Source organism: Manacus candei, unplaced genomic scaffold (assembly GCF_025592945.1).
Source record: "Manacus candei isolate 608988 ecotype Guabito, Panama unplaced genomic scaffold, ASM2559294v1 h1tg000011l, whole genome shotgun sequence".
Taxonomy (NCBI): domain Eukaryota; kingdom Metazoa; phylum Chordata; class Aves; order Passeriformes; family Pipridae; genus Manacus; species Manacus candei.
Window position 1 is genome coordinate 21,703,362 of NW_026138059.1, and position 15,126 is coordinate 21,718,487.

Consider the following 15,126-nt stretch of genomic DNA (forward strand, 5'->3'; position numbering starts at 1 on the left):
TTTTAGGATAGTGTGAGTAATGTGAGAAGAATCTATTCTGCAGCACAATTCCATATCTTATATTTATATTTTTTCTGGAGTAATGATTCGTTTTATTTTCATAAGTATTAGTAGTATTTTTCATGTGATATTTTATGTAATATACTTTTAAGCAGTAAATAAAGTTTAAGCTTGACAGGAAAGTAAAAAAAAAAAATAGATAATTCTTTGGTTTTTTCCCAGAAATTTCTGAAGTTCTGGGAGTTTTTATGTTTTCAAGACTCTAGATGTTAAGACTCAAGTCTTTATAGTTAGCTAAATAAAACCGGGCCAGGCAGCAAGTTGCACTGCTGGTAGTTCAAAATCATAGTTCTCTCCTGAACATTTAAGTGCTACAGGTCTTCCAGTGCTGAAGAGCTCAGTATCTAATTATCTTTAAAAGTCAGAGTTTAACTACCTAAGAAAAGTCCAAAGAATCTCTTGAACTACGCGTTTGAGTGATACTGAGGAAACGTACAATTTAATTAATATTCAGAGCTGATCACTTGATGTTACTTCTGTTGTTTTACCCCTAGAATATATATTAAGCCTAAGATACCCTTAAACAGAAACAGATCTCTTTTTGGCAAATATTACCCTCACATTTCTCCTTTACTGAATGTGGGAGGCCAAGATTTTTAAGTATTTTGTGCTTCCCTCCCTCTAAAAATTGAGGCTTACTTTATTTTGTCATGTTTTTCCCACAACTCTTTCATATTAAGCAGATTTTTTTTCTCCCCGAGGTCTAAATAAATCCTTCTAGAAACTCAAAAAGACATTTATGTATCTCAACTATTCTTCTGTATTTCTGTGAAAGGATGCCCTCCAGATTATCCACTAAGTACTTCTTCATTACTTGCTTTTTATTAGTGCTGCATATAAGATAGGTTTTTCTAGCAACCACAAATTTCCAGGGCATCATCACTACGACTCTTCAAGGGGCAGTTTACCATTTAGAAAACAACTAATAGATAAAAAAACTGTTAGTCTCCAGACCATAGTGACATAGCTGGGAATTAACTCAGAACAGAACAACATGAACATTTTAAGCTAAAACCAAGACAAATCAGTAAAACACTGCACAACAAGTAAAATAAATCATTCTCAACAGAGGGTAAAAAGGACTGAAGCAGAACCTGAGCACCTGAAGAAAAGATTAATTCTGCTGTAGCTGAAAGATATGGCTGGTTTGTCACATACAGCTCTAGTGCTCTGTAAGACAAAAAGAGCCCAGAAGAACTGCTTACTAATCAAAGAAGGAGCAACATTTGATGCAGAAGAGCTCTGTATCCTTCACTGTAAATACTAGTAGGAATAACAATTTCTTTATTAAGCAATAAGCTGAAAAATATGAGAGAAAAAGCTCTTTAGATACAGCCAAATAAATAATCTAACTGAGAAAGGGAAGAAAAGAGAAAAATGTCCCGATGCAGACAAGAAAAGAAACCAGTGAAGAAGTGGGCTAAGCAGTCAGTGCACCCAATATATTTTAGCAGGAGTGAAGAATCTTCAGTGATGAGGGCAGTCTTAAGAGACTAAGTAGACATAAATGACTGTTTTGTGCCATCAGTTTGGCTTACACTGTCAGTTGACAGACATTGTTAAATGTAAATCTCTCTAAATCCAAGATTAACAAACACTCTTCGTAGGCATGTTCCAAGCCTTTACCTGCACTAAGGTTTATTTCTACCATTCATAACAAAAACAGGGGCTGTCACACAGAGCAAGAGATGGCCACCAAGATAGACCTTCAGCTGCAAACAAGGAGCTACATGTATATAGGTACAGGAAGATATATAAAGACATATGATAAAGCCTTCAAACATCTAAAGGAACTTCAACAATCATTAAAGCAAAGGACATGCTCATGGGTTACTGTAACATCAGAAGAAAAATACGATGAGAAATAATAAAGTAAATTAGTAAGGGATATTAACTAGCTTTCTGTACTGATAATTGAAGCCAGTTAACTAGTACACTTTAGAAGGAGCTTCCTGCAACCACAGATTACTGTAAACACTCTAGCTTTACTCAGACCTGAGGAAAGACTTTAACTCAAGAAGCTGAAACCCATCTGAAGGCAACATCCATCTCTAAAAGGCCAAGATATTATACAAATGTTGTGTCCTCAAAACATTTTCTTTTTGGATGGAAGTAGCAGAAAGGAGTGGGCATGTAAAGGTGCCCCCTCCATGTAAAGGCGATGGGCAGGCAGCACATTTGCTTTCTATCTGCTTCCACGCATGCAACCATTTTACATCTTGCCACTCATAGGATCAGCCCAATCACTGTGCTCAAACTACAAAGGAAGTACATAAAAAAATAGAGAAAAATACACAAAATAACTGTTTTGCATTTGCTCACCAGCATTTTTGGGGTAGATCTTAGGAATGATGGAATGGACCAGGCAGCAGCAGAGAGCCAGAGTAGGGGCAAGTGGGCCCTGCACAGTACAGCAGCATATCACAGGCCTTTCACACCCTGTGAAGACCTAAAACCGGTGAGACAAAGCAAACCTGGAAAAACACTGTATTTGAGTGTAGCTAGTAATCTATGCAATACTCCTGGACAACCAAACTACTGATCTCAAATCATCAGGATGCCAGAGGTGGAACTGAGGCGGGTGTAGAACAAGAGCTATATATGAGAAGTTTTATTAGGGTAGTAGGAAAGGATGCAGCTCCTCATCAGCTCCCTGCTACACATTTTTCCTTCTGAATACAAGCGAGTTACCAGTAGTTGAGTGTAGTAGACAGAAAGGCAAAGGATTGCCAGGGTCTGAAGCTACAAGTAACACTTGAGTGCAGAAAAAGAGAGAGCCTCCACTGCGCAGGCAAGGACACAGGCAAAACTAGTCATCCCTAGGAAAACACTGCACCCTAAAGAAAAAGGGTCTCACTTCCCAGTAAAGAGCAATATCGCCTTACTTTGACAACTCTCACCACCAAAACCAGAAAACCTTTACAGAGGCACTGCGAGGAAAGGTCCTTCTACCTCTGTTTTCAGGTCATGGACAGAAGCTGGAGGGATTTTAGTGAATACCCTCTGACTTTTTAGTCACCCTTTTTTTGTTATCACTGTTTCCCTGCTTTTTTATTTAATCCTAGCTAGTGCATGTCATTTTATTCTTTTCCAGATTTTTTTCCTGGATACATGACAAGAATGTATGGGAAAATAGGTTACTCCACAAATATTAAGATCTGCACTTTTGAGAGATTCCACAAAGCACAAAATCTAGTCCAAAAATATGTGGTTCATATAAACTCCAAACCCATTTATAGAATTTAATATCAATATCTCCCTTTTTCATGGAAATATTTCTGAGATCCCAGGTCTTGCTTCAGGTTTCTTCAATAAGTAAGTTCAAGAGATGGCAGCAGAATAAATTTGCCATGCTTTTAATAATTCTTCAACATCCTTATCTTCACAAATAAGAATTTTATAAATATTACCAAATTACTTTGTTACAACAGAATAAACAGAACTATAGCAAACCCTATTTATAAAGAACAACTTCATAAACAAAGACAAATTTTTGTTTTCTATACTGTCTGGATAAAATAAAAATAGGTGACTTGAAGAATATAAAAGGAAAAGAAGGAGCACTGAAATGCTGTTCTGAAAGACCACTAATGAGCAAACCCTCCCAAATTCCTCTTCTTTGACTTCACCACAATCATGAAATTAATTCCTGTGGAATGTAAACAGGTTTGTCTTCTCTTCAGCTACCAACAAAATTAAGTCACCCTTCACCTGACCTTTGTAAAAAAATGGAATCACAGAGATACACATTCTCTTGGACTCCCACAGCTTATAAAGCTTCTCATTCTTTCTGTGGTACATCTCATGGTAAAACAGCAATTCACTATTTGTTAAAAAACCAGCATGGCAGTTCCTTGATTAACTTTTGTTACTTATCTAGCTCCATCAATTTAATAAACTGCACATTACAACTTTTCAGTGTATTACAACAAGAAAATATTGCTTAAACTCTATTCACAGTTCTGAGACTAATTCATGATGCTAACAGTGGTTACAAGAAATACATAATTTTATTACTCTTCACAAAAAGAAATCCCACAATTGCCCTTCATACCAGGAGTCTGGATGTGAGAAATCTGACACCCAAAACCACTTCAGATTAGATACTCTAACAAAACTTCATGGTAGTGTTTGTGACTTTTGGCTTCAGCAAATAAACTTTACATTACATGGAATGAAAACATAACCACAATGAGCTCAAGATAACTATTTATTATATGGTACGTAGAGAGATGTCAATAAAACAGCTAAAAACTCCCCAATTTATTTGGTACCAAACACTTATCAGTTTAAAAGAGTTCTGCATGCAAAGTCTGAGGAATTTCTACAGAAAGGAGGGCCAAGGAGGGTCAGGAGGCTTCTTCCCCCACATTCTGATTTGAGCAGCAAGGGAGAGTCTCCACCATATTATATACATTATGATCAGCTTGGGATTCAGTTGTACTAATATGCTTTTGGGCTAGTTGTCCACTCTCCCTGTGCTGTTGAGAGAAACAAGTACTTCTAAAGCATAATTCCTCTCCTACTAATACAGTTGATGAAATCACTCCCTAGAAGTGTTTTCCTCTACTGATCATAAAAGGCTGAGGTTAAATCAGATGCCCATGACACCTTAAAATAGATTACATGACTTTCACCCTTCCATTTTAACCTATTGCTTTGAGATCCCAGGTATCCATCTGTACTGCTGAAAAAACCCTGCATTTCCTTCACTGATCTATTTTCATTCAAGCAGCTATTTTAAACAAAAAAAAAAAGCTAATTTTCTGTTCTCCATTTTCATTACATTAAGCAGCTCTATGTTTTCTATTTTTTCTTCAGTTTTTTTGTCTAGCCAGAAAATTATGTCACAGACAGTGAAGACTCTGAGACCTATCGACTAGGTCGAGATATATACTTAGCTGAGCTGGTAATGTTCTTCTCCAAGTTTCAACCCAACTTTTCTACTTGAATTTGATGGAAACTGTCTCTGTGGTCATGCTTACATCAGCTGAAGCCAGTATAAACAAGAAAAGGCATAGCACAAAATACCAAAACCTCTTTAAAGCATCTTTGTTATCTCAGGAAAGTTTACTGACTCTGATTCAAGCTATATTTATATCAGATCTTTATAAGGAATGCTACCTCATGCTCAGTGTATGCAAAGTAACAACTACAACCACCAAAAAAAACCTGCTAGAAAGAAAGGAAGAAAGGAAGGAAGGAGGGAAGGGAGGGAGGGAGGAAGGAAGGAAGGAAGGAAGGAAGGAAGGAAGGAAGGAAGGAAGGACGAAAGGAAGGAAGAAAGGAAGAAAGGAAGAAAGGAAGGAAGGAAGAAAGGAAGGAAGGAAGGAAGAAAGAAAGAAAGAAAGAAAGAAAGAAAGAAAGAAAAGCTAGAAAGTAATTAAACTTTCTCAGACACTTGTGTTGGTAGCAGACAGACTTACCATGCTATATGAAATACATTTGTATACCCTTGGCCCAGTACACTGTATAGTATATTAACCTTATTCTACTATATTATCCAGTGTAGAGGGAATGAGTGTGACTGGTGGAAGAATAGATTATGTTTATTATACTTGTATTTGAATAAAACTGTATTAGGTTAGTCCAAAAAAGAATTAAAACTCAAAATAACATCTATTTTTATATCTTAGGATATTACATATTCTAATGACAAATATTACAAGCATACAGGATAGAAAGCTTCTTCCTGTAGTGATCCACTGAAGAGTTTGACTACTCAGGCATTCACTAAAAAAATTGCCTGCAACTTTTGGCAACCTCCCAGATCTAGAAGAGACTAGTGCCACAAAGAGAGGTTTTCTGCCATGAACAGCTCTGAAGACTCTCCACTCCCTGCTGGCACCATTACCAACAGGAAATTTAATCCAGGTCAGAAATAAGATTTTTTTTCGTGAACTTTAACTAAAAACATGTCTAAATAAGACTTACAGATAAGTGAAATTTGAATTTTTATCAAAATTCTTGAGAGAAATTTAGAAACCAGATTTGCTTTAATTTATAAAGGTGAATCAGTGAGAGTTACATGCCTATAGAAACGTGGTCAGCATTGCAGCCATTTCTAACAAGATGAGGCTACAGGCACTGCCTGCAGAACCAAAGCACTGGAAAACTAGTTTCTCATGGATATTTTCTCTCATTACGAAGCTATCATAGCAAATAGTAAACTGAATAGGCTTTGTTCAAATATGTCCCAGGGGCTGCAGTACTTGTGGTAAAGATACACTGAGGCCACAAATTTTGGATCCGAGACTGGATTTCAAGCACAGTAAAGTTCATGAATTATGGGTTCCAGGAGTTAGTCCCATTCTAAACACAGGGAACATTTGCAAAATTCCTAACTGGAAATGAGTGTTAAACATCATCAGAGTTTGGAGTTATTTATCTCCAGGATTTTAACTGAAACCCATCTGTAGCCATAAATCAAGACTGGATACAAATGGTAGAAATGCAGAAGAAACCTTACATTGTATGAGTGCAATTGTACTCACAATGCCTTTGTCATCTCTCCCCATTTTTAATATCATTAAATTTCCCAGAGATCATTTTAACTGTGTGCATACTGATAGTCTGAGGTAATAGGCTAGCAACTACTGGCATGCTGTTACAAAAACTATATTCAAATATATCTTATGTCCTGGCCTTACACTGATAGCATTAAAAGTTGTATGAGATGTTTTTATTCCTACTTGAAAACAAAAATATTTATTGTGGTGCAGTATTATCAACTTCCACTTTATGTGGGTTATCAGTAGTCTTCTATGTATCCTCAATGATTACATAATGACATCTAGCAGTACAGGGCTTCAGTGCTTTTGAAAACTGTTAAATTTACATTAAACTTTGTCATGCAAGATGTCTAATTGTGCCACTTGCAACCAAAGACATCACAATTATTACTCTTAATTTAAAATTCATTGGTCCTCTAAACTTAGTGATTTCAAAGCTTATTTATTGATTTCAAAGCTTATTACTATCCACTTAGATTTCAAAGTGTATTATAACACATTTCTAAAAGGCACAATAACTAACCAGTTATTTAGAGTCTTAAGACAAATATATACCACCCATTCTCATGACTGATGCAAATATATTTCAGCTATTAGTGAAGAAAAACACAAGGCACATAGCAAAAAAAAAAAAAAAACAAAAAACAAAAACAAAACAAACAGAAAACCAAACCAAACCAAAACAAACCAAAACAAAAAAACCCCAAACAAACAAAAAAAACCCACACAACCAAACCAGTAATGTAATTCGATATTTATAACTCTTCATATTTAAAACATATGCTCCACCTATGGAGGTGACACCTCAGAGTCAGTGCCATGGGCCATGTGGTACACTGCTCCCTGTTCTATGCCCTGTAAAACAAGATGAACCACAGGGGCTCTTATTCTACTGGATCATTTATACAACTCCTTTGGAAATAAAACCTTTCCTACCAACGTTTAAATGTTTCCATTTTAGCAGCCTCATTAACATGATAATGGGTTTCTGGTTTCACCATCCCTGCCTACACCTGTATTAGTAATTAATACCGTGGCCACATGGCTCTCCTTTACCTTTTGCCAGACTGCCTATTGGGAATAGACCCTGGCCTGCTGTCACAAACTAAAATTGTCACAGGTTAGGCTCTGATAATTTAAAGGTTTGGTGATGAATCAGTGTTCAGGTTCACAGTTTGGACCAGTTTAATTTACCAGTAAAAGAGGTACCCTCTGTTTTTTCACAGCTGTTCTTTCAGTTACAACCATAAAGCTGAGTCTCTATTGGAGAGGTTTGCACTCAGCAAGAACACAAACTTCTGATGTTCTGGGCAGTCATTTTAGAAATTACCTGCTGGAGTAATAAATGGTATTTTAGAGTATTCAGATTGGAATGTAAAGAAATAGTTTGTGAATACTCCAGCAGCTTTACACCAACCTTCTCAGGCCTACAGCAGGGTTAACCATAGGCTCACTGGACAGAAAGGTTCTCATTTCAGCAACTTAACTCAGAATTGAAATTCAGGCATCTGGAGAACTGCATGTGCATTTCCTATTTTCTCTCCAAGGTAAAAATGCTTACAAGTGTAGCTCATGTATACTAATATAGTCCTGAATACTTGAGCTACAACCATTCCTTATCACCCATTCTTAAGAATTTATCAATTCTTTTTGTCTTAGATCATGATACAAAAGTAGGTGGATAAAATGAACTGCAATCAGAACTAAGCTTTTGTTTTAAGACAGCATATGTCTGGTCATTTTCACTGCAAAACTGAGGAACGTGAAAAATATGGTACTCTTTTCAGTTTGCTACTGACTTTTTTGTGAACATTATAGAATCATAGAATGGCTTAGGTTGGAAGAGACCTTGAAGATCATCTAGTTCAAACCCTCCTGCCATAGACAGGGACACCTTCCACGAGGGTGCTCAAAGAGCCATTCAACCTGGCCTTGCACACTGCCAGGGATATGGCATCCACAGCTTCTCTGGGCAACCTGTTACAGTGCCTCACCACCCTCACAGGGAAGAATTTCTTCCTAATATCTAATCTAAATCTACCCTTTAGGGAGAGGGCTTCCCTCACATTCAGTGTAGGAAAACAAAGCACACATTATAGCTTTCAGGATGGGGAACATAAAGAAACATAATTCAAAATATGAAAACAGTTCTTGAGAAAGAAACAAAACAAAACAAAAATCAAATCAAATCAAATTCCATTCACTTGTGTGCCCTCTGTCTTCTTGTAGAAATGTATGATTGTGAAAGTGATAAAAATATTTTCATAAAAATTAGAAGCTAAATTATTTTTTCTAACTGTAATCAACTTACTAAATATCTTACTATCATACATATATGCATATGTCTATATAAATATATATTGCCAAAAAAATCCAAGTCAAACATAACCTTTAACAACAGTGTAAATGTCATCAGGTCTTCTGTCATACTGTTTTTGATATGAGATCAATATTTGAAAAGGTATTAAGCAATAGATTCCATTTATCCACTGAATTAAGATTCAAAATTAATTTTCCAACATTTTTATTCTAGGAATACTATAAAATAAAACTGAATTTAAAAAGCACTTTCTTACCATCACCTTTGTCACTGTTTTCCAAAAGTTTCTGGTCATTTTACTTTGCTACTGAATTCAAAATCAAAGGGAAAAGATCAGATACACATCCTGAACGATGTTTTACTGTGCATAGAGAGTAAAAAGTCTGTTCACATCCAGAAAGATTTTAAAGGGCGCAACTGAAATTTGCTGAATGCTGAATGAAATGGCTGAATGTTTGCCATCTGGTCTGCATCTCTGGTTAGATTCGAGAAAATGTCTTAAAGAGTACTTTGATTCTGTTCAAGTGTGGGATGTACTGTCCACAGCATTATGCATTTTTTTCCCTTGCATAATGTCCTGGATACAATGAATAAGGTCAGTACACACCAGACTTACCAGTAGGAGTAATGGCAGCATGGAATAAATATTTGGCATAATAAATACATTTCTGTTTCTCTCATTTAACTATTACCATGGGGCCCTTAAAAATACAAAAAGTATACATAACAATTATAGACACCTAAATAAGGCTGTTCTGATGTAGAAACTGGCAAAGGCATTGACATCATGCTCTTTTAAAAACAGAGCACAAATTTCAACAACAAGGCTTTTTAAAGCCTTCCATTTGATCTTAAAACAATCATCACTCTGTACTTCATCCCACATACATACAACCTGCAGACTGGGAACAGATACCTACACCATTTGCTCATTTGTAACAAATCCAGACATTTGGAGATGCATATTTGAGTATATATGAACACATATAATCCCATTTAAATAATTTGTGTTTGAACTGTCATCAGAATTTAATTTGTTAGATATTTTAGCCAAATGCCACTACTTTTGATAGAGATTTTTATCACTATACAAATATATATTTATATATAAACACATTATTTATATATATATATAGAGAGAGAGTATGTGAAACTACTAGCTAGATTCTATTTCCTATACTTTCTTGTACCTTAAACATCTGACCTGACATTTTATACACGTGATCTTAGTTTCAGATTCAGGTTATTTTTATTTGGTTTGAGACATTTTACTTCAGAAAAAAAAAATCTTGCCATCTTCCAGGAAAGATTAATTACAACTCTGTTAAAAATAAGGTTGTTGGGTTTTTTTATCTTGTCTTACACAGGAGACCTGATAATTCAGAAGATGGGTTGCTTTTATAGTGTAAAGCCACTATTTGTTATCCAATTATAACCTTCTGAATTATCTCATTTTGCACATACTTAAGAAGCTTAAAATTGTGCCTGCATGTTAGAGTTTTGCACATAGAAGATTCTGTCTGTATAGACTAGCCTACATGCTGAGGTCTAGAAAACAAAGTATTTTGGTGGCATTCATCCCTGAAATTCGGTTAGATGTGTTTTCACATAATCATCTCTCATTTATTTTCATCGGGTGACACTGGTAACATTTCTGCTACCCATGGTTAGAAGTGGAAGACACTTTTAACTTTATCCTTTTAGCAGCTTATTCATTTACTTATTTATTATTTATATACTTACTTTCCTAATCATAGGTATTAAAAATGAGGCACACTTCAGTACATAAATATGTTTTAAAAATGCTTGCTTAAAGTACTACAGTGCATGTTCAGTCTAAAACTTCTCAGCACAAGAAATAGTCTATTGTTACAAAAGAATTTTAACAGAAATATCTTTTTTATTCTCTTTACAGCATGCAGTAAATTCAATGGAATTAATACTGGTCTTCCATGGTACACAAAGCAAAATTTTTTGTTTATTTTCTAGGTCAAAATTCAAGGAATCCTTTAACAGTTATTTGAGTTAGACACTAGCTTGTGTTAAGTGTTTAAGGTCTTGAGCACAGGGTTATCTTGAAAAATTCATAAGCTGCAGCACTATTCCTCTTTCAGTAGTATGTAAACATAGTGAAGTCTAATCATAACATAAACAATTTTGAATGCTGTTACCTTGAATTCAGTAACAAGCATAAAAGAGACAATAAAGTTTTGAGTTTTTAAGAAAGAGGTTTATTTATGGAACTAAATTTCCACTGGTTTAATTTACCTTCATAAATAAATTTTATTTTTAAAGGGTACTGCATATTATTAACACATGATTACCAGAAACTGTGAGTTAGAAGTTTTGGAAAAAAAGCTTTAATGAATCCAACTTTTCTCATTTGTATTTATAAGTTATAAAAGTTACAAAAGTGGCAATAGCTAATGATTTGTACTGGTTGACTGAATACTACATGAATAGTAAGTAGAATGGAAAATGCACGACAATATATTGTTTTATTTCATTTCTTGCATTACAAAGTTACAAATACAATCCCCTAGAACAAGGATTCATTCTGAGACTGAAATACCTAAATAAAACACTCGTCATTCAATACTGATAAGAAAACCAAACTGTAAACAACAAGGTACCTTAAGAATTCTCAAATGATCAGTCTGAATATTCTTTTCTAGCTTGCTGGATGCTACTGCTGATTGCTGGGAAAAAAATACAGACTTCAACAGCACAGCACGAATCTGCCCCCTTGTGACAGACTCAGAGAAATTGCTACATTAATAAAATCCTGGCGTCTTTACACTAAAAAATTTAATTAGGAATTCAGTAAGTGAAACTCAGATCAAAGTTGAGCCAGCTATCTCAAAGCTTCTTGATGCTTTTGTGAAAATACAGCATGACTAAATACAGCCAGCTAAAAGTCCATCATAATGCATCCACTAAACACCAGGTATAGAAGAGGTTTGTCATCAAACAGCGCTATACCTCCTGGTGTCTTAGAACAATTTGGCTACTTTTATACCGATATTGTGGTTCCTTGTGTCACAGAGTTCAGGGATATGACAGAGTATTTTATAAGATTTGTAAATTCTTCTGAAGAGTGAAATGTTCATACACACTTTCATAGTCAGTTTAGCCTATTTTTAAGATTAAGACTGTCAAGACAGGGTTTTCTTTGTTGTATGTTAATGGTGCAATCTGGACAAGACTAGCTTCATAAAAAAGAAATATATTCAGCTGCAATTCATCTGACTACATAGTTCTAAAAGTGTGATTTGAAAAGGTGACAAAGTCATTTTCAAGGACACTTGTTCTTTTATTAGTGCTCATAGTTTAGAAATCCAAGACTGCCTAACTGTTGACATATTTAGGAGCTGTTCTTCAACTCACTAATTAGAACACTCCCTCAAAAACTTGAGAAGAGTCATTCTTCAGTTTCAACTTTACAAGGGAATGAAAAATCAAAAGAACATAATCTTTTAATTTACTTTGAAAGTGTCTTGTGGAAGGACAGTGTTCCACTTTACGTTGAAGCACAGACAAGTAGTCTCTTGCTTGCTTAAAATTTTGCATTTATATTCTTCAAATGCATAGGTCAGCACTATAAAACATTGCCATAACAACATACTTTCACGAGTTGAAAAATTTTCTTTCCAGAGAAGACAGAAGCGAGAAGTTCTAACTAAAATTGATTAAAGGTGCTGCTTCCACAAGTAAAATGACATACATGTGAGGCAGGATAAGAAAGAATTTAGTTTAAGTTCTGTTCTCAGGAGATAACACAACAGTTAAGGAAAAATGTCATACAGCTGTTTCCACAGTAAGTAATGAAGCTAAGAAAAAAGGAGAATAATCCTGTGGATGCAATGATTATAAATTCAGACTGCATAAAGTGCAGTTGTCACTTGAAATTCCTGAGATTAACACATAATTTTTGTAAAGGCCATCTCACTGGAGAATTTCAGTCTTACCACAACCCAATGACTGTACATCATATCCTGTGTGCTCTAATCTTAATTACTCTGATTGCAAGTTTAAAAATAGCTCTTGCTAGTTACTTGTTGCTCACACTAGTGTAACACCAAATTTTGGCTCTTCCTATCTAGAAAACTGGACACTCTTTTCTTTAGAGTTGTGTACTCATTCAGATCACACAAAAGAAAGAATGTATAGCTTTATATATTCACCTATTCAAACGCATCATTAGACATTTTCTACTTTACTTACATGCAATAGTCCACCCTTTTACAGTCATAATCCTAATCAGACGAGCAGCAGACTGCAGATGGCAGGGTTCTGCGGCTCCGTCTATGTGGTTATTTTAGACAGGCCCCCTCTGCCTAGGTTCTGTGCTGATCAAGAGATGCACGAGTGCAGCAAACATCACATCACGCCAGAGCTAACAGGCTGCTAAGTGGCACAGTTAATGGGCCAGGGCCAGGCCCCAAGAGCGCACACTCTTGCCTGGCTCAGAACACTTGCAGTGTGAGAATGCATCAGCTTTCAGCACTGGCACAGAACGACCATCTAATTGTAGCATGACACATAGGCATATTCTGAACATAAATCAGGGTCCAAAAGCCTTAGAGGACAACTTGCTGTTGCATTGAGAGTACAGAAATTTGGCAGAAAATAAACTCCCTTGCTTTCCAGATAGTCCTGAGAGATCAGAGGTGCTTGGGTATGGCTAGGCTTAATTTGTGATTATAACCAAGACTGCTGGTGATAGGTTCACTAGATCTACAAAATATAAGTGTATAGCGCTATGTACTCCAACACAGTTGGAGGTGCAAATTTTATCAAAGAGGAATCCCTGCTTTGGGGAGGAGAAAGCAGCAAGCCAATTGACCTGTTTGCAATGTGGTCCTATTCTTGTCCCCTGGTATAGAGGATTTCAAGTGCCAATTTATACTCTTGGACGGGGTGAGAGTGAGACTGTAGTCAAATATCCTATAAATAGGGAGGGGGGGAGGAACATTTACATATAAATAAGGGATATTAAGAGTTACAAAGAGAGAGATTACAAAGGCTGTGGGTCTTGCCCAAGATAACTATGACAGGTCAGTATCACTCACTCTTCAGTGATTAGGGTCATCCAGCCTCTGCCTGATAACCTATCACCCCATCAGGCGGCCATCAAGCCCACAGTAGTAATCCGTTCACATATGTAATGGCAATAGGCCTGATTCCTACAGCTGCCCAGAAAAATTAGTGAGGAAAGGAATAAAAAATTAAATTGATCATGTGACAATTGCAGAGGGCACAGAAATCTAACACTATCCAGGACCTTCTCCTTTAAGACTAGAGATATATGTGTGATTCAGGAACTCAAATAGCCAGGTCTGTATTTTCTGGTAAGTCTCTCAGGATACAATTCATCTCATCAAACAGGGACTCCTACATGACAGAAATCTACATCTGAGTTAGACATCTAGACACCCTTTATAGTCAATGAAAAGGAGATTTGAGGAAGCAATTCATCTCATTCTAAAGTAGATTAAGCTAAATATATCTCAAATGAGTCATACCTTAAAAGTGCCTATTTCTCTCTATTAAACATAAAGGAATGACAGAGCTCTAGCTCAGATGTAGACTATAGTTCTGCATTCATCTAAAGACAAGAAACACAAATCCCACTGTCTGTGCTTATGTTTCTTTAAGTGAGGGTAACTTTATTTTTTTTAGGAGAATTTTAAGGCATTAGAAGCTGTAAATAGTTCAAAGACTGACATCTCAGGGGACAGGTATCTATAACAGACATTTATTTCTATAATAGCATTAATAAGAGAATTCTTACTTCTAAGGGTAGGTATTTTGAGATTATATATTTGTGACATATTTTGTTCTTAATAATAACTGACTTCATGCAAATATCAGTCAGTATTATCTGTATTATGCAGCTGTGTAGTGGGTTGACCCTGGCCCGATACCAGGTACTCACTAAAGCTGCTCACTCTCTCTCTGCAACTGGACAGAAGAGAGAGAAAAAAAACAGGTAAGAATTCATGAGTAGAAAAAAGAGCTGGAAGAGGTCAGTGACTGATTACCTTCACGGGCAAAACAAGACTCAAAGTGGGGATAGTACTTATATTTATTACTAACAGGATAAGAGCCAAAGAGTGAGAAATAAAATAGTCTTTAAATCACCTTCCCCCCACCCCTCCTTCCTTCCGTGTTCTCCCTCCTCCCCTCCAGTGGTGCAGGGGGACGGGAATGGGGGTTCCAGCCAGTTGTTGT